We start from the raw sequence: 25,016 nt of genomic DNA, 5'->3' as shown, positions 1-25,016 counted from the left end.
ATTAGAATCTATAAGCTTTGCTTCATAAGTTCATAAACTTATATATTATATCTAGACTGTAAACCGGAAACAAACTCTTATCCGCGATTGATCGATTCACAGACCTATATCTATATAGATTTTTATGTACGTAAACTCTTTTTCAAGCTCTAAGGGAAGTCGCCCCAATCAATCTTTTCTGTCTTAGAAAACTAATGATCTTTAGTTTTCAAAGACAATGCAAAATCATTTCTGATTTTCTTTAGAATGGGCTAATAATCACAGAACTATATATTCACGCTACTCTATGAAACAAAGCCATTTCCTGTTAGTTTCCATTGAGATAATGTTTAAAAAATCTTAGATCGAAATAATTCATGTCTGTTGATTTTAATCATCTTATGTACATTTAAATAGATGGATTACCTAGATCTTTCTAGATTATGTATCTAAAAATTGCAAAATAATAATCATGAGACTAGAGTACTCTTATTTTTGATGGTTTATTACTAGATCTAGATTTAAAAATTAAATTATATGTTACATAGGTTAGGGTTTAAATATAGCTTCACTCTCTTTACAAAACAACGCCTAAATCCAACTTTTTAAAACAATTTCACGACATTTTTTTGTAGTTTTAAAAGATCTCCATGTCCAGTCTAGATACAATATATATAAGTCTATGCTATACAGGAAAGTTGATCATATATTAGCAAGCTTTTTATTTGTCTTCGTGAATTAATGAAGTATAATTAAGAATGCAAATTGTGGAGACCGGAAGTTGTTAGAGAGTTGATCTCTCTCTTTGATAGACAGGACGCCAAATTCATCTTGACCTACTAACCGATATATGAAAGACTGAACACGAGATTGTATGAGACGAAAATGTATTATTTTTTACAAAGCTTATATCAAATCTGTCTGTCTGTCTGTCTGGTAAAAGTTTGTACCTAGAACTTATATATATTTTATCTAGACTGGCCATGGAGATCTTTAACACTACAAAAAAATGTGAAATGTTTTTAAAAAGTTGAAACAAGGCGTTGTTTTGTAAAGTAGTTATAAGAAGTAAAGTTTTATTTTCAAAAATTTCAATAACAAAAAATAGAAATTTATAACATTAACAAAATAACAATAGTAATAATAACGACAAAACGTTAATAACAGTAAAACCAAACAGATTAAAAACAAGGAATAATACAGAGAAAGGGAATGAAGAACAAAGGAGCAGGAGCCTCTCTATCTGGACAGCATGTAACAAGTCTTCCCCCCTGATGTCAAGTAAATCTTTCGTCCGGACAGCTTGCTTTGAGGTCGTGACACATTTTGTATTGACGCGAAGGCAGACCGCTAATATACCCCCCCCTTTTTTCGTTTCCCCATATTTCCCTCCCCCCCTCTCTCTCTCTCTCTCTCCTCCTTCCCTGTCCGTCCTTCGTCTTCAGAGGCAACAAAAAAAAAACGAAATCTAAAGAGGCAGGGGGAGAAGGGGGCAGACGAAAGGAGAGAGAGAGAGAGAGAGATGTGTTTATGAGTGTGTGTGTGATAAAAGGAGGGGACAGGGAGAGACAACTCAAAGTTGCGACTACTGCAGACGCGGGTTATTTCACTGACCAATGATTGGCTCGTGTCCACATTGAGACATGTAAATAATGCGATTACGTCCCCTGGCAGTGTTCTGTGTTCAGCTATTTCCACTTTTGCTTTATTGAAAGACGAGTTCATGTGTCAGGCATTCTTTGGAATTCTTCATTGGATTTTATACAATACATTCTTTTTTATTTTTTTTTAAAAGGTTTGTTTATAATTTGCTTCAATTATATGTCTTACTTATGCTAGATCTAGTATGTAGTTCTATCTCAATAAGCATGTCACATTAGCTGCGTCACTTTGAATTTAAAAGTTTATACAATCTCAGGAGTTTATTTACCTAGCTCTATCTAATGATTCAAACTGTCTGTATAACACTAAATTCCTAGTTAGTATCCTACCTTTTATAAATTCTTTAATACTTTTTACGATCTTCAATAATTTTTAACTGACTATAACTGCTATGTTTATCCTTACAGTACATTTGTTGTGATTACTAGGATATTGTGTTGTGTTTTTTTTTAAATTATTAAAAACAACAATAAAAATACATAGAACAGACACAACAGACAGAAACGTTCATTGAGTAACTACACACTGACATCTTGATTCTACTGGTCAACGAGTAGCGCTGATACAGTCTGACCGAGTAAGGAACGAACGAGTTTTCGTACTGTTCTGTTCTAGATCTAGCCTCGATTGACAGAAGTCTCCCACCTCACGACGACTTGATTTAGATCTAGATCTAGTTATACTAGAGCGAGCGGCCTTGTCTTCGAGGACTTTGCAGCGACATCTTTGTTTAAAAAGGTTATTTCCAATTGGTGGGGTTGTGCTTGTGGTAGCATCTATTTAAATATATGTAGCCTAATACTGCCACAACAACTTGGTAATGACATCTTTTTAACAACCCTTAGAGAAAATGCCCTTATTATCTTCGTGGAATAAGTGCGACGGCTATTTTTGGACTAAAAGGCTACCCTTTAGTTTTTAAAATAAGGCATAATGCATATTGTATGCACAAAGTTACAAACCATTTTGTAAACAATGATTAGAATAAAACTGCAGTTTAGCACCGTACTGTAGTAGGCAGATAATACATAGAAAAGATTGTATACTTCGAAAATTGTTTAAGAATTATCAAAAACTAAAAACTTTTTTTAAAAGCATTTTCAAAGACATACATAAACTGTAAAAACAAAATGTATGCGCACTGGACTGTCGTTCGGACGTGTCGATGGTCCCGGGCTCATGAGAGATGTTAATGTATACTGTTCTAGAATTGGCTTGATTAGCCACACCAGATTCTGCCCCTTCTCAAGATTAAGCCAAAACCAGTGACTCTTTAGGGCGTATCCATTGCCTTTCGAGACAATATATATATATGGATTTAATCCCTTATTACGTTTGGACACGTTTTTCTTCCACTTCCCATTCTGGGATCAAGTTGATATTTTGCATCATTATACATTGTCGATGAAAATACACGAATCGATCCAAAAAACAACCAATGAGTTTAATCTTTTAGAACAAATGAAATAATTTTGTTTTATAGAACTGATAGGGAGCTAAACCCTGTAGTTGTCAGCTTAATTGTAGAGTTTGTGACACGGCTACTATGTGTGGTCAACCGTGACGCACGGTCAAGTGTTGGGTACCTGGGAGTTAGGGGACTTACGGGAAGTCACGAGGGTGTTGTAAACATGGGCAAGGAAGAACATCTAGTGGAGTTGTTTTGTATAGAAATGTTAGCCTTATACATATGTTACTATTAAATACTTAACAATTCAAGATACCTTACAATTCAAGGAACTTATAGGTAGTAATAAGCGCTTCTTTCCGTTAATAAGCTTTGTTTTTAAAAAGTATTCTGTTTTGTATTGCTTGATTTGTGCATCTTGTTGAATGAGTATTATAGCCACGTTTAGGAGTTTGTGTGTTGTGATGTCCTATAACAGGGAGAAAAGCGGAAAGCGCCTGGCTTCCGAACCGAGAGAGATTGAGCTCGAATGTACGTGATTAACGAGATTTTGAACTTCGGGAATTTTAGGACGAAACTGAGTCCACCCAACTCATACGGAGAACTAAAGCCGGCTGGTCATTGTGGTGGACACATGATACCGTCGTAACCGTCGCTTTGCAATTATATGAGCTTTACATCATTTTCCCATAGAGATCACAAAAAAAGGGTTACCTTCAATATGACTTGACACCTACTCTTGTTCTTGTCAATCTCAAATTCATATTTGACATTTATTAATCTATAGACACCTTGGCTGTGACCCTTGACTTTTTGGTTTACATTTGACCCAGTCTCCAAAAGTACGTGACTTTAAATGTATTATATAACTCAGTTTGTACCACCTGGTGATAGGGCTTACTGGGACCGTTTGAATGATTCATTGGGCTCAAATAATAACTTGTTAAACATTGTAAGTCGATGTAATTATATGAGGTTGTGAGGTTTCTTTCTCTCTCTCTCTCTCTCTCTTCCTTTCTCTCTTTCTCTCTTTCTCTCCTTCTCTCTTTCTTTTTCTCTCTCTATTTCTGTCATTCTTTCTCCATTTTTTTCTTTCTCCAAGCTTTCTTTTTCAATCTCTCTCTTTCTCTCACTCTTCTTTTCTCTCTTTCTCATTTCTCTTTTTCTCTCCCCCTCTCTTTCTGTCTTTCTCTTTTTCTTTCTTTTCTCTCCCTCTCTCTTTCTGTCTTTCTCTTTTTCTTTCTTTTTCTCCCTCCCTCCCTCTGACATCAATCTTTTACAAATAGAATATTGAATATAATTTTTACCTTAATGTCATAAACGTAATCAACTATTGGGGGGGGAGCGAATGGCAGGGGCGCGGAAGGATAGGGTTAACAGACACCACACGCCTAGAGGAGGATACAAAAGGAGAACAAACCTTTACGACTTTAAAAAAACCGCTGACAATGTATTTGATAAAACATGTCAATCAATTGCTGTACACCTAAACGTTAAATCGAATAATTCTCAAGCACAGCAACTGTTCGCAGTATTTCATCAATCATAGATTAGGTGGGAATCTCTTAAGTATAATTTGTGAAAAATGACATCTATATGGGTCAATGGAGAGCCAATTTCAAGTGGCTATCTACCTTTCTTGTATGTTCCTGATAAGTTGTTTAGGTTTTTGTAATCGATTTTTCGACCTCTTCTACTCATCCTGTCGTTATCAAATTTCGCAAACAAGGTCATGCTCGATAACAACACATGAATCAATAAAAAAAAAATTAAAAAATCAATGAATCAATTAGTTGCAATAAATTAATTTTGTTTTTATTTAGATTCTACAGAAAAAGCTTAGCGGAGATAAGCCTTGGGTAGATTATCAGGAGACATGAATTGAAAGATAGCTAAAGTAAATGAAAATAATTAAATGTTAATGTAAAGATTACATCAAAGACTGAATGTTAATGTAAAGATTATATCAAAAACTGTACGTAAATGTAAAGATTATATCAAATAATGTATTTTAATTGACCACAGCAACCAAAATCCTAGTCTACAACGCCTGTGTTGTGAGCACTCTTCTTTATGGCAGTGAAAGCTGGTCAACATACATGTACCAAGAACATAGATTGAATAGTTTCCACTTGCGCTGCCTGAGACGCATAATACGCATCTCTTGTAGGGACCATGTCTACAATCAGGAAGTTTTGAGATTGGCCAATATGAACAGCATGTATGCTCTCCTGACACAAAGAAGACTACGCTGGCTCGGACATGTCACCCGCATGCCAGATGGTAAAATCCCGAAAGATATCTTATATGCTGAGCTTGTGGAAGGAGTCAGACCCAAGGGCCGCCCAAGACTAACCTATAGAGATGTCTGCAAGCGAAACATGAGAGCCACAGACATCAACGAAAGTATGTGGGAAGAAATAGCCAAAGACCGGAGTGCATGGAGACAGACTGTGACGTGCTGGGATGATCCTCGATGAGAGCAAAAAAAAAAAAACAAACGAAGCGGCCTTAATCAAGAGGGAAAAAAAAAGAAAACTGCCCTTTCAGCTAGCCCTGAATCAGATGCATATCACATACACGAATTGTGGCAAAGTCTGCCGCTCTAAAATTGGCTTCATTAGCCATACCAGATTCTGCCCCGTCTCAAGACGAAACCAAACCCAGTGACTCATCTGTGCGCATCCATTGCCTTCCGAGACAAAAATTAGCCATGTATGTATTTAAATGTAAATATTATATAAATGAGATTGTATATTTGTTCAATTATAAAGAAAATTTTTTTCATGAAGTGGTAATGGATACATAGCATTCCCCTATCTATAAAATGCTTCCAATGGTTTGCGTCCTAATTAGCATCTGACCACCAGTTCAGCACCTGGCCTTCACGTGTGGCTAAGACAATGGATCCGGCGGAACTGTTCTTTACAAATAGGAGATGGACGAGCCTTGTACGACGTGGCAACGAGCTATTGGTCTAAACTGCCTACAGGTTGTGACGTTGCATGTCAGTGATGAGGCATTCTATAACGAATGGTGTCGCCTCAACTCCAGAAAGTATAGAGAAGCTAGAACAGACGCTAATACAGAATTGGGCGATTAATAGCAAACGAATTATTCGCATTTAACTAGAGAAACACCACAAGTAAAATCACAGAATAGAGACACTTTAGGACTGAAGAATAAAAATAAAGTAACAATAATATATAAAAAGCTGAACCATAATTTATAAATTAAAATAAATAAATCTAAATATGCTTGAAAAACACAAGATAAAGGCTTATTTGTTATTCAATTTGTTAGAACAAATTCTTACAAGTGCTACTTCTTCCCTAGTGAAGTTAAAGCATGGAATGGGTTGCCTGAATCAGCCAGGAAAACCAATAACATAGCAGAGTTCTTTAATGAACAAGCAGGACTAAAGACTTGCATGCCCTTGGGAAGTAGCTAGTTTCTCTTTTGAAGATAAAATAACTTAATAAAATAATACAAATGTTTAATCAAGAAGAGACTTTGTCTCTTTGTATACACTAAATTAAACTAAGTGTATAAATGCAGTGACCTAGTTTAAATGATTCTAATTAAAGAAAAAAATTCTTTAAAAAAACATGCACAAATATTTTATTTTAAAATTATCGCCGAACTATTGACCTCGTTCACTGAATGCCTGTCACGATGTCACGAATAACTGGAGCGCAACGCCTTCACGTCTGCATTGGGCGTTACGGATGAATAGACAATGATCTAGTTTTAGCTTCTGCGTAGACAATAGACTTTTTGTGTGTGTGTGTGTGCGCCACGCGTCATTTAATTAATCTATTTTAAAATCTCAGCGCTGCAAGTGACGTCGGTGATGGAGTCTTATGTAATGTGATAAATTGATCAGGATTAGTCCAGGTGAATTAAGACAGGAGGTCAGGCTACAGAAATGAACACACCGGGACGGTAGAGACTAAGAGAATCTCCCACGTTAGAGTCACGATGAGAGAAGATACAAACAATAATAAAAAAATAATAATAATAAGAGAGTCGTTATGAAAAGGAAACATCGATTGTAATAATTGTTATTATTATGTTTAGTCATGCATGTTAAGACTAAGACTAAGACTGCTTTATTGATCCTTACGGAAATTTGTTGTGATTACAATCAATTACTTAAACATTGCTAAGTCGTTGGTTTTCATGGCTGATTCAGGCTACCCATTCCATTCTCTAAAGTCACTAGGGAAGAAGAAGCACTTGTACGAATTTGTTCTAGCGTATGGAATAAGAAATGTGCTTCTATCAATCTCTATTTCTCTCACACACACACACGCACACACTGTGTCTCTTTTCTATTTCTCTTTTTTCCATCTACTTTCTGTATATCTTTCTGTATATTTGTGTCTTGTTCATCTGTCTAATGCCAGCTATGTCTTATCTGTCTCATTCTCTGTCTCTGTCCGTCAATGTCAGACAAAGTTCTGCATTTATTTTATTCCCCCCTCTCTCTCCCTATCTTTTTCTCTTTCAATTTCTCACTCTTTCTCTCTCTCTCTCTTTCCCTCTCGAACCCGCGACCCCGGGTTTGGAAGCGAAGCGCTTTACAACTCAGCCACCTCGCCCCCATACGAGGTTTGTGCTAGAACATAAGTTTCCTATCTAAGGGAACGTCTGAAACCTCCATGTGAAGTACATCAAGGAACTCTTAAAAAACAAAATGTTTCTCTAGCAGCATGTGGCTGAGGGATAAAGCGCTTGGCTTTCGAGCCAAGAGTTCAGGGTTCGAATCCACGTGAAGACTGGAATTTTCATTTTTGACATTTTTCCGCGCCTCTTGATTCCACGCAACTCTAATGAAGTGTAATGGGTACCTGACACTTGTTGGGATCAAGTAAAGGCGGTTGGTCGTTCTGCAGGCCACGTGACAGTCTCGTTAACCGTGGGCCACGGAACCAGATGACCTTTAGGCTACATCATCTGCCCTATAGAACGCAAAATCTAAAAGGAGAACTTTACTGTACTTTAGTGTGCTGCAAAAATATTTGAACAGAAAACGATAAAAACACAAAACCAAATTAAATAATAAACATTTTTTTTTTTAAAGGTAAGTATCTGGAAACTATCCGGTATCAACGTTTCTCAGGAAGTAAGTTCCGATGCTTTGGTTTATAGGGAGTATAGAAAAAGCCAAAGTCTAGACCAGGGTTTCCCAAACTGTTTTCCGCGAGGCCTGAATATGTGTGCCACATAATGCTAGAGTAATTAACTAGTAGGCCACCACGTGAATAAATCTCTTTAAAAAAAAAAGCGTTCCTCTAAATACTCAGAATGTGCTATGCGTTCCGTTGTAGACAAAGTTTGGAAAACACGATGTTCTTTCAACTCTTTTTTAATTGTTTTGTCCATATAGGAGCTTTAGCTCGACTGGTAGATTTAAGAGTTAGAGCTTAAATAGTTGTGCAGCTAAAGAAGATCTTTTAAAGCCATTTGGCTGTGAACACACTTTTAGGAAGTGTGGACATTGAAAATCTATTATTAGCTTTCATCAAACGGTCACATGACTTCAACAAAAAGCACTTTCCAAATACATTTCAGTTTAATTAACATCTTGCTTGAAATACATTTCGTAGCTTATTATAGATCACGCCTTTGAAAGAAAACAGCTGACAATTAGGCCTATGCGTTTCACTATTTTAACATTTCAAACACATACAAATAGCATGTAAAGGAGACAATTTGTGTGATGACAAGAGTGCGACGTAGATACGTTCTTCCGGAAACGTGTTCAGAAACCGCCTACACGTTTTGTGTTTGACGTTTTGTCTCCTAATTTCTCAATGTGCAGGCACGCGCCTGTCAATGACACACATGTCATGTGCATATATTGTGTGTGTATAATTACCCCCCCCCCCCTTTTACTCATAGCTCGAATGTTATGCTTGAATTAGATTTAACTTTAAGACGACCTTACAGAGCAGGAGTACGTCTTTGATGTTCAATTGTTTCTAAGGTCTGACATGATCCAAGAACCTAAGACTAAGACTAAGACTGCTTTATTGATCCTTACGGAAATTTGTTGTGATTACAAGGACTCGTTTCTCATATAAAGACAACACAACAGAAAAATACACATAAATACAACAGACAACATAAAGAGTTCATTCAGCGACTACACACAGGTATCTTGGTGCATTTCATGTTCCCTGATCAATGAGTGGCGGTGATAGAGTCTGACCGAGTGAGGTACGAACGAGTTTTTGTACCGCTCCGTTCTTGTTTTGATTGACAGCAGTCGTCCACTTCGCGACGACCTGGCGTAGTTCTGATGGAGCGGGTGGCCGTTGTCTTCCAAGATTTTTTCGATTTTTCTTAGGCACGTTTGTTCAAAAAGTTCCTTTAAATGTGGTAATGTTGTGAGTGTAATTTTTGATGCTTTTTTAATGATGTTTTCTAGACGTTGCAATAGTTTAGATGAGGCGTTGCCATGCCAACAACTTATTCCGTATGTTAGCAGATTTTGTACAGTCGCGCCGTAAAATGTCTCAAGGATCTTCTTGTTTAATTTAAAACCTGGAGGAGAAACAGTCTCTAGACAAACACCTTTAATAAAATCACTAAATTTAGAAAGCCTTCAGGACAGAAGACTCAAAAGTAAAGTAGCAACTATACATAAAACACTGAACCATAATCTTCAAATACAAAAACAGAATTTAATAATATACTCTGAATGACACAAAGATAAAGGCACACTCCTCGTCCCATATGCTAAGACTAATTTGTACAAATACTCCTTCTTCCCTAGTGCTATTAGAGCATGGAATGGGTTGCCTGAGCTAGCCAGGAAAACCAGTGACTTGGCAGAGTTTAAGTCATTGGTTAATATGCATGACTAAATGCATCACGTGTAGGACGTAATCATCTTCTTTTTTGAAGTAACGTCTGAATTATATAAGAAGATAAGAACATTTCATTCTCTTCTAATATTTTGCAGTGGTCAAAGCTAACATGGAGCACTTGAGCTTTGTTTTAATGTTATTGCCAAATATATAAATATAAATATGACCTTTACTTAATTACGTCAATTGACCTAACGAGTTGTGTGTGTGTGTTTAGTAAGGCCTTTATTTATTTTAATATTTGTTTTGTTTTTTATTCGTTTTTTTGTTCAACATATAAATTGATTGTATTTCTATGTGGGCACTATCTAAGAGTCAGAAGTGACCAGTCTAGTTAGTATTCTAGTACCCTTGTCAAATTGGTGCAAAGATGGTATACATCATATAGCTATTTAAGAAGACTATTATTCTCTATTTTCCTTTTACTATTTTTTTTGTCTACTAAATACTTATTGTTCAATTAATACTCTCTAGCTACTGAGTATTTTAGTAACAAACATGTTTGCACTTGAATGAGGTTTTATATTTTAACACCAAGGCTTCATTCCAAGGCTGTTTTCAAATTCAGGTAGAACAAATTAAAAATTATTTGATTCGAATTCAGTGTCACGACATCATAGGACTCATTCATTCCATCTAGTCCAGGGGTTCTCAACCTGTGGATCGCAACCCCCTTGGGGGTCGATAGACGATTTGCCAGGGGTCGCATAAGACCATCGAAAATATGGATTGTTATTGTCTACTCTTCTATTGCTGTATGTGTGTGTGGGGGGGGGTCGCGTCAGAATGGGGGATTGTAAAAAGGTGTCGCCGAGCTTAAAAGGTTGAGAACCGCTGTTTCTAGTCATTTAACGACAAAAAAAAAGTCTTGTTTAAAACAAAATCAGTTTCAGTTGATGATTTTCAACGTCCCATCGCAAAAATAACTCCCCCCTCCCCTCTTTCATTGGCTCCCATATTTCCTTGTGTACATTATTGGTATATTTACGCCTATCGCCGCCTATGTACTTGTTTCTACTTGTTAACCACTGGTGTGAATGTCTTTCAATTGTTTCGCTAATTATACCGTAACAACAAAAAGAAAAAGTACCGAAACGATTCTGTCCGCCAGTGGCGTAGCTATGGGGTGGGTCCAAATTTGAAAATATGTTCAAGTCCCCCCTGAAAGGGGGTCCCCAAAATAAGTGTCCGAAAATTATTTTTAAATTAAATATAACGCCATTATCTTATGTCATGATGTCGAATCTCAAAATTCAGGGGGCTCTAAAGAGGTCAGCCCCACCCCGAGAACCCAAAAATACATAGCTACGCCACTGGTCTCCACCTGGGCGTGTAAAAGAAAGCTCCAAAAGATAGCTTGAATAATTTATTAAGTGAATTTTTTTTTGAAGAGTTTGTTCGCTGTATTAATTCAGTTTGGACCCGACACTTGTCACATCAAAGTGACATCTCTAAGCCTTTATGCGAAGCACTGAAAAGTAATCAGAACACTTAACAATGCACAAAAATGAAGTCAAAACACTCATTTTATTCATAAGTTAGAACACTCATTTTATTCATAAAATGAATTTTTTAAACTTCATTGTTTTATTTTCTTTACTCCATCAGGATGTCACAGTACATATATCTACTCAAATAATAATGGGAAGGGGTTGGAAGGGCGGCGGCTGAGTGGTTAAGCGCTTGGCTTCCGAACCTGGATTCCTGGGTTCGAATTTCGGTGAAGAATGGGATTTTGGGATTTTCAGGGCGCCCCTGAGTCCACCCGCTTGCAATGGGTACCTTTGGAACGTAAAGATGGTTGGTCGTTTGTGCAGGCCACATGAAACCCTGCTCGTTAACCGTTGGCCAAAGAAACAGATTGTATATAATTTAGTATCATCTGCCCCATAGATCGAAGTTCTGAAAGGTAAACTTTTACTTGTTTATTTATTTTGACAAATAATGATATAGTTGTTCTTTATAAATCTTAATTAAGTCAACCTCTGTGCCAGCACACGTCAACTTAAACTTTCTTATTACACACGTCACTTTCCGAACGCTGGCTAGAACGTTTATGTTAGGACCGAAACGCAACATTAGCCTATTCGGGAACCTCCCAACCAGACCCTGTCAGATCGGTTATTTTCCTATATCGTTTATTAATTATTTACCATTATCCATTTACTGCTTTTGAAATGACTTGCGCCAATCATAGTCTGGACTCTGGACAAATATCTTGGGGCGATTTTAGTTATTCTGTTTTATTTCAGTTCTACTATATATTGTTTATAATATTCTATACAACACTATCTCTTATAGTACTCTGTATAAATAGCAACACATGATTAAATTGTATATACATTTAGTAATTAGATTACTTACATTATTAACGATTGACACGAAACATATGACATATTTTTATGTGTAGTCTATACGAGCATATCGCTATTAAACATTTGTAAAACAAAGCAATCCGTGAATGACCAATGTCTATTTCAATTCTGATTTTAAGCACCTTTACACCTTGGGGCCTGCTGACCTCTTTTCTTTGTAATATTTTGTTTATCAAGACCAGTGGGGCACTCAACATTTGCTTGACCTGGAGCCCTATTAAATGTCCGGCAGGCGTGCCGAGGACCTCATCGCGAAAAAAAAAACAGACTGCCCTATGGATTTTTTTTTTTAAACATTTAGAGCCGGATTTGACCCGCGGGCCGTATCTGAACATTATTATAACAATATGCAAACCATGGTCTCAATGTTTTATTCAATCACTGCATTGGACACCTGTGTCATCGCCCAGACATCATTTATGAAGAAATGGAAAATATAAGCTCGGTATTTCAAACCACTTTGTGAATCGACCAATACTTAATACCATATGTATGTATTCATTCTAGTATACGTAACCGCCTACTGACTGGTTGGATCTAATGCAAATCATATTAGAAATATACAATGTCTAAAAATGATATCCCATGTATATCAGACCTTCTGATACATAGGGCAGAGAAGGATCTATTTCTGTTGTTGACGAGGGTATTATGTGGTCAAAACAACGACAACCACATTTACTTTCTCTAAGTACTATTCTGTAGCCATGACAGTCTGGTGGACTCAGGAACATCTTTTAGGAATCCTGAAATCGTAAAACCCCTTTCACAAAATGGTATTGTAGTTAGGTCAAAAACTTGCGAGCGTGCTGCGTAGAACTGAGTAGAAAACATGGCTCTGCGAAATGTTTATGTCTCGGTTATAAACACATAAGTTACAGCAGGTCGACACGACACATGCATGGCTAGCTTCTTTTTTCCTTGTCGCATCTCGAATGTTAACACAGCGGGAAGAAACAATGGGGGACAGGGGTGAGGGGGCGTTCTTTCTACACTGTTCTTCTCTCATTTGTTGGACGGACACTTTGTATGGCATCTTCAATCATTGTATTTATTTTTTTTGTGTTTACAATGGTTGAGGCTTCGGTCCCCTTGATACATTCACAAAGGCATTGAGTGTGATGTCTGTGTGTGTGTGTGTGGGAGAGAGAGAGGTGTATTCAAATGTGGGTGCGCTTAAGACACGGACAGATTACCCAAGTAGATCTTGATGAATGGGGGACGCAGAATAAAGAAAACATACATAGCGCATTTAATAACAAAAAATTCTTCCCCTTTTTTCCCCCTCTCTAAATGTCTTCTAAAGACTAGGACTCCTTCAGTCCCAGAGAATAGAAAAACTCTAATTCTGCAGTTATAAAATAATAATAAAACAAGAAAAACATTAAAAATAGTTAAAAAAAAACAAACAAAAACAAAGCTTATATTAATTGTAGTTGTGTCAATTAGTTCGAATCAGTCGTGTAATTAAATTTGTAAGACCTTGTCTAAAAATAATAAATCTGTGCGGTTACAAATATTTTTACCAATTGCTTTTATCAAGCGAAATCCCATGCTTTTAACTTTCTCATATCGCTATGATCCTATCACTTGTCAGGACCTGTTGGAAATGGGCATCTGGGTGATCGCTTTTTAAATGCATTTATACAAACAAAAAATTGAACGACCTGAATTCGAACGCACTAAAGACCGTGCCAGTGATTTTGAAAATAGAGTTTTATAGCTTCTATTGTTAGTTTCAATTTTTTCTCTCTACAACGTATAAAGAGGACTAATTCAATATATAAACACCTTATAGGTCAAGTACAATTTCTTTCCCTTGTTCGATATACAAAAAAAAAACAATACTTCATTAACATATTGGCTAATTTCTTTTATTGATTCTTGTCTTGTCAGGTAAAATAAATAATTGTACAAAAAAATGTCTGGTTCAATGATCATGGTTGACCTACGGACAAGGGGGCCTGCTACTATTGGTCTCTGGTTAATTAAAAAAAGGAACATAAGTAAGAAGTTCCCTTTCAGACCTTGAGATCTACAGGATAGACCAGTGGTTCCCAAACTTTTTCCATAAAGGAACACTTCGTACATTTCTGAGTATTTATCGGAACACTTTGATTATATTTGTTTAAGAGAGGTTATTTCATGTGTGGCCTTCTAGTTAAATATTTCAGTAAATTTTGGAACACCTATTCATACCTCGTGGAACACTAGGGTTCCTCGGAACACAGTTTGGGAAACACTGTGATGGTGATGTAAACCTCATATGTTACTATTGTCAGTATGGGGTTACCATTTACAAGATATACTTGCATGGATTTCCCGGGTTTCCCCCCCCCCCCACCTCAACAGTATAAACCAAAACAGAGAGTACTAGCATATAAAACTATGACTTGCTAAACATCGAATAAATGTCATTCAACTGAACAGTTAGTGAATAACAACAACGGTTCAACACGAAGAATATTTAATAATAACGATACGTTAACTTATATTAGTAAACAACAAGAGCTTAAGTAGCAATTTAATGAACAAATGAAGTATTATAATATAAATGATGAAGTCTCTATGGTAGTCACAAAAGCAAGTACACAAAATCAAATTATTTAAAATAGATATAGCACACCTTAAGCTCGGTGCCACAATTTGTTCAGGGCACGCGAAGCCCAAAACCCAATGCCATGGATGTAGGGACCGTACCAACACAAAAAAGGCTTGTCTACAACAGAGTCTCAATCCTGCGTCCCTAAACAAGAAAAATACGCATTCCTTGAGACCGCCATTCACAATACTATATTACTAACGATTTTAAAACTACATCGCTAAAAATAAAGCAAAATAAACTAATTTACCCATCACTGGGGAAGAAGAAAACAACAACAGAGCGACTGCTAACCAACAAAAACAAACAGAGCTATGACATCAACATAGCGCGTCCTTATGAACTAGCGCACAAACCATTAAGTAAGTAAAGTTCCCTTTCAGACCTTGTGGTCTATAGGGCAGATCATGTAACGGTCATCTGTTTCTGTGGCCTAGAGATAACGAGAGGTCATGTAGACAGCACAACGACCAATCGCCTTTACTTTTCCCTAACTAATGTCAGGTACCCATTAGAACTGGGTGGACTCAGAGGCGCCCGAATATCCCGAAAGTAAAAATCCCAGTCCTCACCAGGATTCGAACCCCGGTCTTCGGTTCGGAAGCCAAGAGCTTTTCCGCTCAGCCACCGCGCCTCCACACAAACCATTAAGGTGCATAAAAGAAAACATCAAGCAAGAAGCAACTCTAGATGCGGACGACAACTATGACCCACGGTTGACGAAGATGTCGTGTACTCAGCTTAACCAGCAACCGCATTTTCTCCCCCAACTAATGTCAGGTACCCATAAGAAAAGGTTGGACTCAGGGGCGACCCCAAAAATCCCGAAACTCCTTATCCTAGTCTTTACATGGTTTGGAAGCATGTTGCACAGCCAGCACGCACCTTTAAAAAATAGGAATACATTAAAAACTATATTTAAAGAGAGAAAACATTTTAATGACATTCTAGCTAAACTATTTTAAGGTTACATTAAACTGTTTTAAAAGTTAACCAGGGAATGAAAAATGTTATTTATGACAGTATGGAAGGTTTTAAAAGGTTGAAGATATGACTATTAAACGAGTATAGTTTACCTACTTAACTGAAATTCACTTATCGATAGAAAGGAACGACACAATTGCTACAAGCGTGGGAACTCTGTAATCGGTACTTTAACCTATACCAATGATAATTGCCGAAGATGGTCTCAGAGTCAGTCAAAGTGGTTTAAATTTTAGTCTGAACAATGGACTCAATTGTGTCTTCAATATGCGTTCACAGCGATACTCTCAATGGTAGACTCAAGTTGGTTTTGCGGTCGTCAAAGGGTGGTCTCAAAAGTTGTTGAAATGTTGGTCTCAAAAGTTGTTGAAATGTTGGTTTCAAAAGTTGTTGAAATGTTGGTTTCAGAAGTTGTTGAAATGTTGGTTTCAAAAGTTGTTGAAATGTTGGTTTCAAAAGCTGTTGAAATGTTGGTTTCAAAAGTTGTTGAAATGTTGGTTTCAAAAGTTGTTGAAATGTTGGTTTCAAAAGTTGTTGAAATGTTGGTCTCAAAAGTTGTTGAAATGTTGGTTTCAAAAGTTGTTGAAATGTTGGTCTCAAAAGTTGTTGAAATGTTGGTTTCAAAAGTTGTTGAAATGTTGGTTTCAAAAGTTGTTGAAATGTTGGTCTCAAAAGCTGTTGAAATGTTGGTCTCAAAAGTTGCTGAAATGTTGGTTTCAGAAGTTGTTGAAATGTTGGTTTCAAAAGTTGTTGAAATGTTGGTCTCAAAAGTTGTTGAAATGTTGGTCTCAAAAGCTGTTGAAATGTTGGTCTCAAAAGCTGTTGAAATGTTGGTTTCAAAAGTTGTTGAAATGTTGGTTTCAAAAGTTGTTGAAATGTTGGTCTCAAAAGTTGTTGAAATGTTGGTCTCAAAAGCTGTTGAAATGTTGGTCTCAAAAGTTGCTGAAATGTTGGTTTCAGAAGTTGTTGAAATGTTGGTTTCAAAAGTTGTTGAAATGTTGGTCTCAAAAGTTGTTGAAATGTTGGTCTCAAAAGCTGTTGAAATGTTGGTCTCAAAAGCTGTTGAAATGTTGGTTTCAAAAGTTGTTGAAATGTTGGTTTCAAAAGTTGTTGAAATGTTGGTTTCAAAAGCTGTTGAAATGTTGGTCTCAAAAGCTGTTGAAATGTTGGTCTCAAAAGCTGTTGAAATGTTGGTCTCAAAAGTTGCTGAAATGTTGGTTTCAAAAGTTGCTGAAATGTTGGTCTCAAAAGTTGCTGAAATGTTGGTCTCAAAAGCTGTTGAAATGTTGGTCTCAAAAGTTGTTGAAATGTTGGTCTCAAAAGCTGTTGAAATGTTGGTTTCAAAAGTTGTTGAAATGTTGGTCTCAAAAGTTGTTGAAATGTTGGTCTCAAAAGTTGTTGAAATGTTGGTCTCAAAAGCTGTTGAAATGTTGGTTTCAAAAGTTGTTGAAATGTTGGTCTCAAAAGTTGTTGAAATGTTGGTCTCAAAAGTTGCTGAAATGTTGGTTTCAAAAGTTGTTGAAATGTTGGTTTCAAAAGTTGTTGAAATGTTGGTTTCAAAAGTGACCTTTACTGTGGGGTCTAAGTTGTGCTCAATGTTGGCTGGCTCTCTAAGCAGGCCGTTTGGACTTGACCACTCACGCTCAGTGCTTCATAACAAACAAACGTAGATCATGTCGTTCTTACATGTTACTCTGGTCTACGATATATAGCTCAGTGCTCTAGGGATATATTCAACAGTTCGGGATTATCATAACTTTGAATCTTATTTATGATGATTTAAGAATTATTCTAGAGCAATGTGTAAGATTAACATTTAGCTTATTCGTAGAACAGAGTGCAGCCAGTCCTAGAATGGATTTGTCAAATATCTTACACATAAAAAAAAAAAAACAAGAAAAATATTTAAATAATACTTTTAAAAAACTTATATAAGGGAAAGAACTGCATATTTACTTCAATATCTCTTAATACTATAAGTTTTTCCTTTTTCTATATCAAACAAAATTAATTAATTACCACTAATAATTAATTATTTGGTTAATTTTTAACTTGATTCTTGTTTTGTTAGGGACGATAAAATATTGTGCAAAGTTTCAACTTGATCTTAGACTAGGAATTGAGAGAACTAACGTGTACGCAGTTTGTACCAGGACAGAGTGAGGTGACAGAAGTTTGGTCAAGAAAACCCGTGTAGGATTTGTCTAACAACGAAGAACAATATGCAGACAAAACTTGATTTTTTTTGCTTCTTATCTCCCTTCCCTTTCGCGTATCGGAGCGTGCAAGGTTCACGTCTGCTGCAAATTCTCCTGTTATAATTACATAGACCACATTGTGCCCCGCCCTACACTGTCAGTTTCTCAAGTCTGTTTTCTTTTTTTTTTTCCTACGTGTGTATGAAACAATAACAAAATTGTGATTCAAAATGTAGGTGAGGCCTGTACAACTGGTTAGGGAACAAGGTACTTAATATCCTCAAGGTAATCTCTTTTGTGTTATACCACAAGGTACCGTAATCGATATCACAGCATGTAATTAGAAGTCAAAAGTATAGGGATAAGCGATAAATGCCTTCCTCGGGTTGCTTTGTTAGAAAATGTAATTTTTTTAACTTCAATTTTTTTTTCAGTTTATTGATTTCTTATAAGTCCATCGCACATTTAATCTTTCTTTTAATGACTATGGGATAGATACCAGGCCTCCGTTTTCAAGAAACCATTGGTTACGCCCAGGTGCACCCTATGCGTATTACAGCGGTTCCCAAAGCATGTGCCAGCATAAGCTAGGTTGTTATTTCTTGGTTCGTATTCCATCTTATATTTTCTGATAACTTCGAAAAAATCAATTTTAGTATTTAAAAAAAAATGTTGAATTGATCTCGGATTTGCTTTCGTCTGGTTCAGATAATGTCCACATTGGTACAGTCTGTTTACGTTGGGTTCCATATAGTTGCACACAATTTATTTTATTAGCGTAAAATCGTTGTTCGTTGTGCACAAATAAGATGACAGCCTGGTCACGTGGTATGCGTTCCGGTCTGCAGGCGGTTCGGCTGATGACGTAATAATCCTGAAAGAGCGTCTGAAACTAATAATTCAGTTAGATACAACCTATCTCTGTTATGTACAACCTATCTCTGTTATATACAACCTATCTCTGTTATGTACAACCTATCTCTGTTATATACAACCTATCTCTGTTATGTACAACCTATCTCTGTTATGTACAACCTATCTCTGTTATGTACAACCTATCTCTGTTATGTACAACCTATCTCTGTTATATACAACCTATCTCTGTTATATACAACCTATCTCTGTTATGTACAACCTATCTCTGTTATGTACAACCTATCTCTGTTATGTACAACCTATCTCTGTTATATGCAACCTATCTGTTATATACAACCTATCTCTGTTATATACAACCTATCTCTGTTATGTACAACCTATCTCTGTTATATACAACCTATCTCTGTTATATACAACCTATCTCTGTTATATACAACCTATCTCTGTTATATACAACCTATCTCTGTTATATACAACCTATCTCTGTTATATACAACCTATCTCTGTTATGTACAACCTATCTCTGTTATGTACAACCTATCTCTGTTATGTACAACCTATCTCTGTTATGTACAACCTATCTCTGTTATATACAACCTATCTCTGTTATATACAACCTATCTCTGTTATATACAACCTATCTCTGTTATGTACAACCTATCTCTGTTATATACAACCTATCTCTGTTATATACAACCTATCTCTGTTATGTACAACCTATCTGTTATATGCAACCTATCTGTTATATACAACCTATCTCTGTTATATACAACCTATCTCTGTTATGTACAACCTATCTCTGTTATGTACAACCTATCTCTGTTATGTACATACTATCTCTGTTATATGCAACCTATCTCTGTTATATACAACCTATCTCTGTTATATACAACCTATCTCTGTTATGTACAACCTATCTCTGTTATATACAACCTATCTCTGTTATATACAACCTATCTCTGTTATATACAACCTATCTCTGCTATATACAACCTATCTCTGTTATGTACAACCTATCTCTGTTATGTACAACCTATCTCTTATGTACAACCTATCTCTGTTATGTACAACCTATCTCTGTTATGTACAACCTATCTCTGTTATGTACAACCTATCTCTGTTATGTACAACCTATCTTTGTTATGTACAACCTATCTCTGTTATATACAACCTATTTCTGTTATATACAACCTATCTCTGTTATGTACAACCTATCTCTGTTATGTACAACCTATCTCTGTTATATACAACCTATCTCTGTTATGTACAAACTATCTCTGTTATATGCAACCTATCTCTGTTATATACAACCTATCTCTGTTATATACAACCTATCTCTGTTATGTACAACCTATCTCTGTTATGTACAACCTATCTCTGTTATATACAACCTATCTCTGTTATATACAACCTATCTCTGCTATATACAACCTATCTCTGTTATGTACAACCTATCTCTGTTATGTACAACCTATCTCTTATGTACAACCTATCTCTGTTATGTACAACCTATCTCTGTTATGTACAACCTATCTCTGTTATATACAACCTATCTCTGTTATGTACAACCTATCTCTGTTATGTACAACCTATCTTTGTTATGTACAACCTATCTCTGTTATATACAACCTATTTCTGTTATATACAACCTATCTCTGTTATGTACAACCTATCTCTGTTATATACAACCTATTTCTGTTATATACAACCTATCTCTGTTATGTACAACCTATCTCTGTTATGTACAACCTATCTCTGTTATATACAACCTATCTCTGTTATGTACAACCTATCTCTGTTATGTACAACCTATCTCTGTTATGTACAACCTATCTCTGTTATGTACAACCTATCTCTGTTATATACAACCTATCTCTGTTATGTACAACCTATCTCTGTTATGTACAACCTATCTCTGTTATATACAACCTATCTCTGTTATATACAACCTATCTCTTATGTATTATTAAAGAATTGACATTATAAATACACTGCATTTAAAGTAAACAAGTAAAATAGGTTCAATAACGTCAGTCCAGGCATACTCATATGCTCTATAGGGCTGATGATATAAAGGCCATCTGTCTCTGTGGCCTACGGTTAACGAGAGTGTTATGTGGCCAACACAACGACCAACCGCCTTTACTTTTCCCCAACCAATGTCAGGTAACCATTAATGCTGGTTAGCATCTGAGTCCAAATACTATTTACCAGCTTTGAATAACCACAGTGTATCACACATTGACACACTGATTATCTCAGGTCTAGACATGCACAATAAATGTATGACTCAAAACTTGTGCATGCTGTTATGCTTTTTTTCGGAAAAGAAAGATATTTTCAAATAGTCTACATGATATGGTACTGGCCAGTGACTCACTCTCCTAGACGTTAGAATATATTCTTTCTAAAAATACTGTGGTTCACAAATTTTATTATCAACGAAGCTGTCAGCTCTTAAACTTTCTCTTAGTTTGACTGACAGGTGTAACAGGTATACGAATAGAATGGGGTGGAGGTGGGGGGGGGGGGGGTACTCATTGTCATGTCTTCTGACTCTTCATCAACTTCTCTAGTGGCCAGTAGTAGACTGACTTCGAGGCTCTGTCGTAAACGTAACTTGCTGTAAACTAAGACATGGCATGTGAACTCTAACCTAAGACGTAGATCTAGAGCGTGTTTATTATTTTTTGTTCCAGGTTTGGTCAGATCAAGGATATGTTTTCTTAAACCACTGCAGAGGATAGCAACATCTTTGTACGTAGTACTCTGAATGTTTTGCTCAGGCGAATGGACTCAGAAATGAAATGTGTTTACTGAATACCGCTGCAAGGTAAGTCAAGGAATTGTTCTTGTCATCAGGACATGCGCATTGCAAAATTGGAATGTTCAAAAATTTTAAGCATATTGGCAAACCTTTTAAATGCCCTATCTTGCACTGCAGGTAATTATTCTAAGTATTTTTTGGTCAGTGTTGTATACAGGCTGAAAGAGTCAAAGGAACGTTAGTATTACAACTCTTTATTCTAAGTCATATTTTTTTTTTCACTTTCCAAAAGATATATTGCATAAAAAAAACAACTAATTTTATGGTATCACAACAACAAATGAAAGAACTTTGTTCAGAATTGTTCATAGTTCTCGGTTTCCTTTGCTTGTCCCTTTTCCAGCCCTCGACATACAAGCCACATGGGCTTTAATCTCAAACGGAATGAATTCAAACACACACAATGTGCTTTCTCTCCTTTAATAAATCTATTTTGTAAGTAACATCAAAACAGCTTTCTTTTATTTGATTAATTTACACCATTCCTAGCAATAAAAACAGCTTTCTGTTATTTGATGAGGACCTATACAGTCTTGTAAATAATTTTTGTAATGTATTCTCTATCTAGTCACAAAATCAACCTTTTATCAATTTATAATTTAACTTTCTATCAAGCCAAAAAAAAAAAAACAACAAAAAAAAAAAACATGCATTCTGTCATTTGATCTTTATCACCTAACAAAGTTACAATCACTCGCTGGGCTGCTTTGGTCTATAAACTACAAGGCTCATTCCAACGATAAAATTATGAAATCTTTTGTTTACTCTTGTTCTTCATCTTTACTGATTTAAATTACTTTCTCAAACTGCGGGGCTCCCCCACCGCCCCAGTCAGTGGCGTAGCTAGGGGTGGAGGGGGGGGGGCGAGAATTTGAAAATCCCCCGTCAAGCCCCGGGCCCCCAAAAGATGGCAAATTCCCAGCTAGGCCATTACCCCAAGTTCGTGCCTCGTCCTAAGACAATTTTGCTGAACATTAATTTATTCAACTCTTCAAGGAATACAAATACCCGAAGACGTTTGGTCCGTTCAAGGTAAATATTGTTTCGTTCTCTAGCCAAATTTAAACAAATTTCTTTTTTATTTCCAATTTTTTTAAATTCTAACGGTCTAACGAGAGTTTTGGCCAGCGCGCTGCTAATTCTTTTCCTACCTTTTTCTAGGAAAATCATTAGAGTCGTTTTCGAGATGCGTGTCTAGGTTCCACCCAGATGGTTCCCGGACATTTTCACGAAGTTACGAGTTGAATTGTAAAAAAGTACAGGGGAAAAATGTACAGAGAGTTGATCCTGTTTTTGTTTTTCGTATTAAACGTGACTAGGCGTGTGTGTATGTGAGTATGTGCGTGTGTGTGTGTGTCTGTGTGTGTGTGTAAGAAAGAGGGGAGGGGCTGAAAAAAGGGAGACAAAAGGCAAAAGATTATATTCTTTCTCACCATACTGTTACATTTATTTCAAATCAAGCCATATTTTTGTTTAAGTCGTGTATCAACCAACTAATCTGTCCGTCTGACTGGTAAAAAGTGTGTACATGTTATTTTTCCTACACCCATTCTCGGATCAATTTGAAATTTTGCACAATTATTTATTTGCATAGACAAGACATGACATTTAAAAAAAGTATAACCAGTTAGTTAGTTAATTACAGGTAATTAATTATTTTGTTTGATACCAACAAGGGAAATTAATCCTTCAGTATTCACAGATACTGCTAAATTTGAAATTGCTATTTCTTCCACGTGCATTCTTCGATCAAAATCAAATTTTTAACAATTATTTAGTATACCTGGCAAAACAGGAAGCAATTAGATATGTCACAAATTTAAATTTGTAACGTCTGTATTTTATAAGATAAAATAAGATAATTAATTATTGGTGTTTAAATGCATTGTTTGTTATCGAAGAAGGGACATAACTCTACATTATTGATAGATATAGTTGTAAAGGCGGAGTTCTTGATCTTAAATAAGCTTTGTTTGTTTTTTTTAGTAAAGGATTTAAAAAAAAAAAAATTTTGCTTTAATTATATACCTACTTTATTATCTAAAAATATAGTAAACTTAACATTTTGATCTTACTTTGTCATATAAATGGATAGTATTGATACTATGTTGTAAGGAACTCTATTTAGTTCCCTTGAATCAAGTAAATTGAACACAAGGCACTTGTAAAACAATGTATTGACTATCAGTATAGTCTACGTATGAACTTTCAACTCGAGAGGCTAAGTTATCATTATAAATGAATCATATTTGTTCATTTGTTGACTATAACTGTAACGACAGTGTACAGGATAAAGATCAAATCGTACAACTAACAATCTAAAAGATCTGAGTCAAAGTCAAAACAGCTTACAAACACAACCTCTGACACATCTGACTCAAAACAGCTTACAACCACAACATCTAACACATCTGACTCAAAACAGCTTACAACCACAACATCTGACACATCTGACTCAAAACAGCTTACAACCACAACATCTAACACATCTGACTCAAAACAGCTTACAAACACAACATCTGACACATCTGACTCAAAACAGCTTACAACCACAACATCTAACACATCTGACTCAAAACAGCTTACAACCACAACATCTGACACATCTGACTCAAAACAGCTTACAACCACAACATCTAACACATCTGACTCAAAACAGCTTACAAACACAACATCTGACACATCTGACTCAAAACAGCTTACAACCACAACATCTAACACATCTGACTCAAAACAGCTTACAACCACAACATCTGACACATCTGACTCAAAACAGCTTACAACCACAACATCTAACACATCTGACTCAAAACAGCTTACAAACACAACATCTGACACATCTGACTCAAAACAGCTTACAAACACAACATCTAACACATCTGACTCAAAACAGCTTACAAACACAACATCTAACACATCTGACTCAAAACAGCTTATAAACACAACATCTAACACATCTGACTCAAAACAGCTTACAAACACATGTTTCATTCACTTGTCACTAGCTCTATCCACTACTATTATTGTTATAACAACTACTTTATCCATTTTTCATTCTAACACCTGTATCAATGCGCAAGGTGAAAGGTGACTTAGACTGCCGTCTCAAGCTTAGTGAACACAAACATGAAATAGAAACAATAACTAGTAGTGATGGGAACTAAACTAAATTGAAACATTTAAAGTAGTTCAACTAAAAGTTTTTTTTACCAATAACAAAAGACAAT

At 36.0% G+C, this 25,016-nt stretch overlaps 1 protein-coding gene across 3 annotated transcripts in view; it reads left to right on the top strand.

Moving 5' to 3' along the window:
• Window positions 1-1,497: 1,497 nt before the first annotated feature.
• Window positions 1,498-25,016, top strand: part of LOC106050683 (uncharacterized) — a 47,805-nt gene continuing 24,286 nt past the window's right edge. For 2 of the 3 annotated variants that reach the window (XM_056041910.1, XM_056041908.1), the window contains exons 1-2: window positions 18,232-18,371; window positions 21,662-21,795. The gene's annotated coding sequence lies outside the window, so the exon portion shown is untranslated. Of the gene's footprint in view, window positions 1,775-18,231; window positions 18,372-21,661; window positions 21,796-25,016 lie in introns of those variants that run through there. The other variant, XM_056041909.1, reaches the window with a different exon arrangement.

Source organism: Biomphalaria glabrata, chromosome 9, assembly GCF_947242115.1.
Source record: "Biomphalaria glabrata chromosome 9, xgBioGlab47.1, whole genome shotgun sequence".
NCBI lineage: Eukaryota > Metazoa > Mollusca > Gastropoda > Planorbidae > Biomphalaria > Biomphalaria glabrata.
This window is presented reverse-complemented; position numbering and strand designations above follow the sequence as displayed.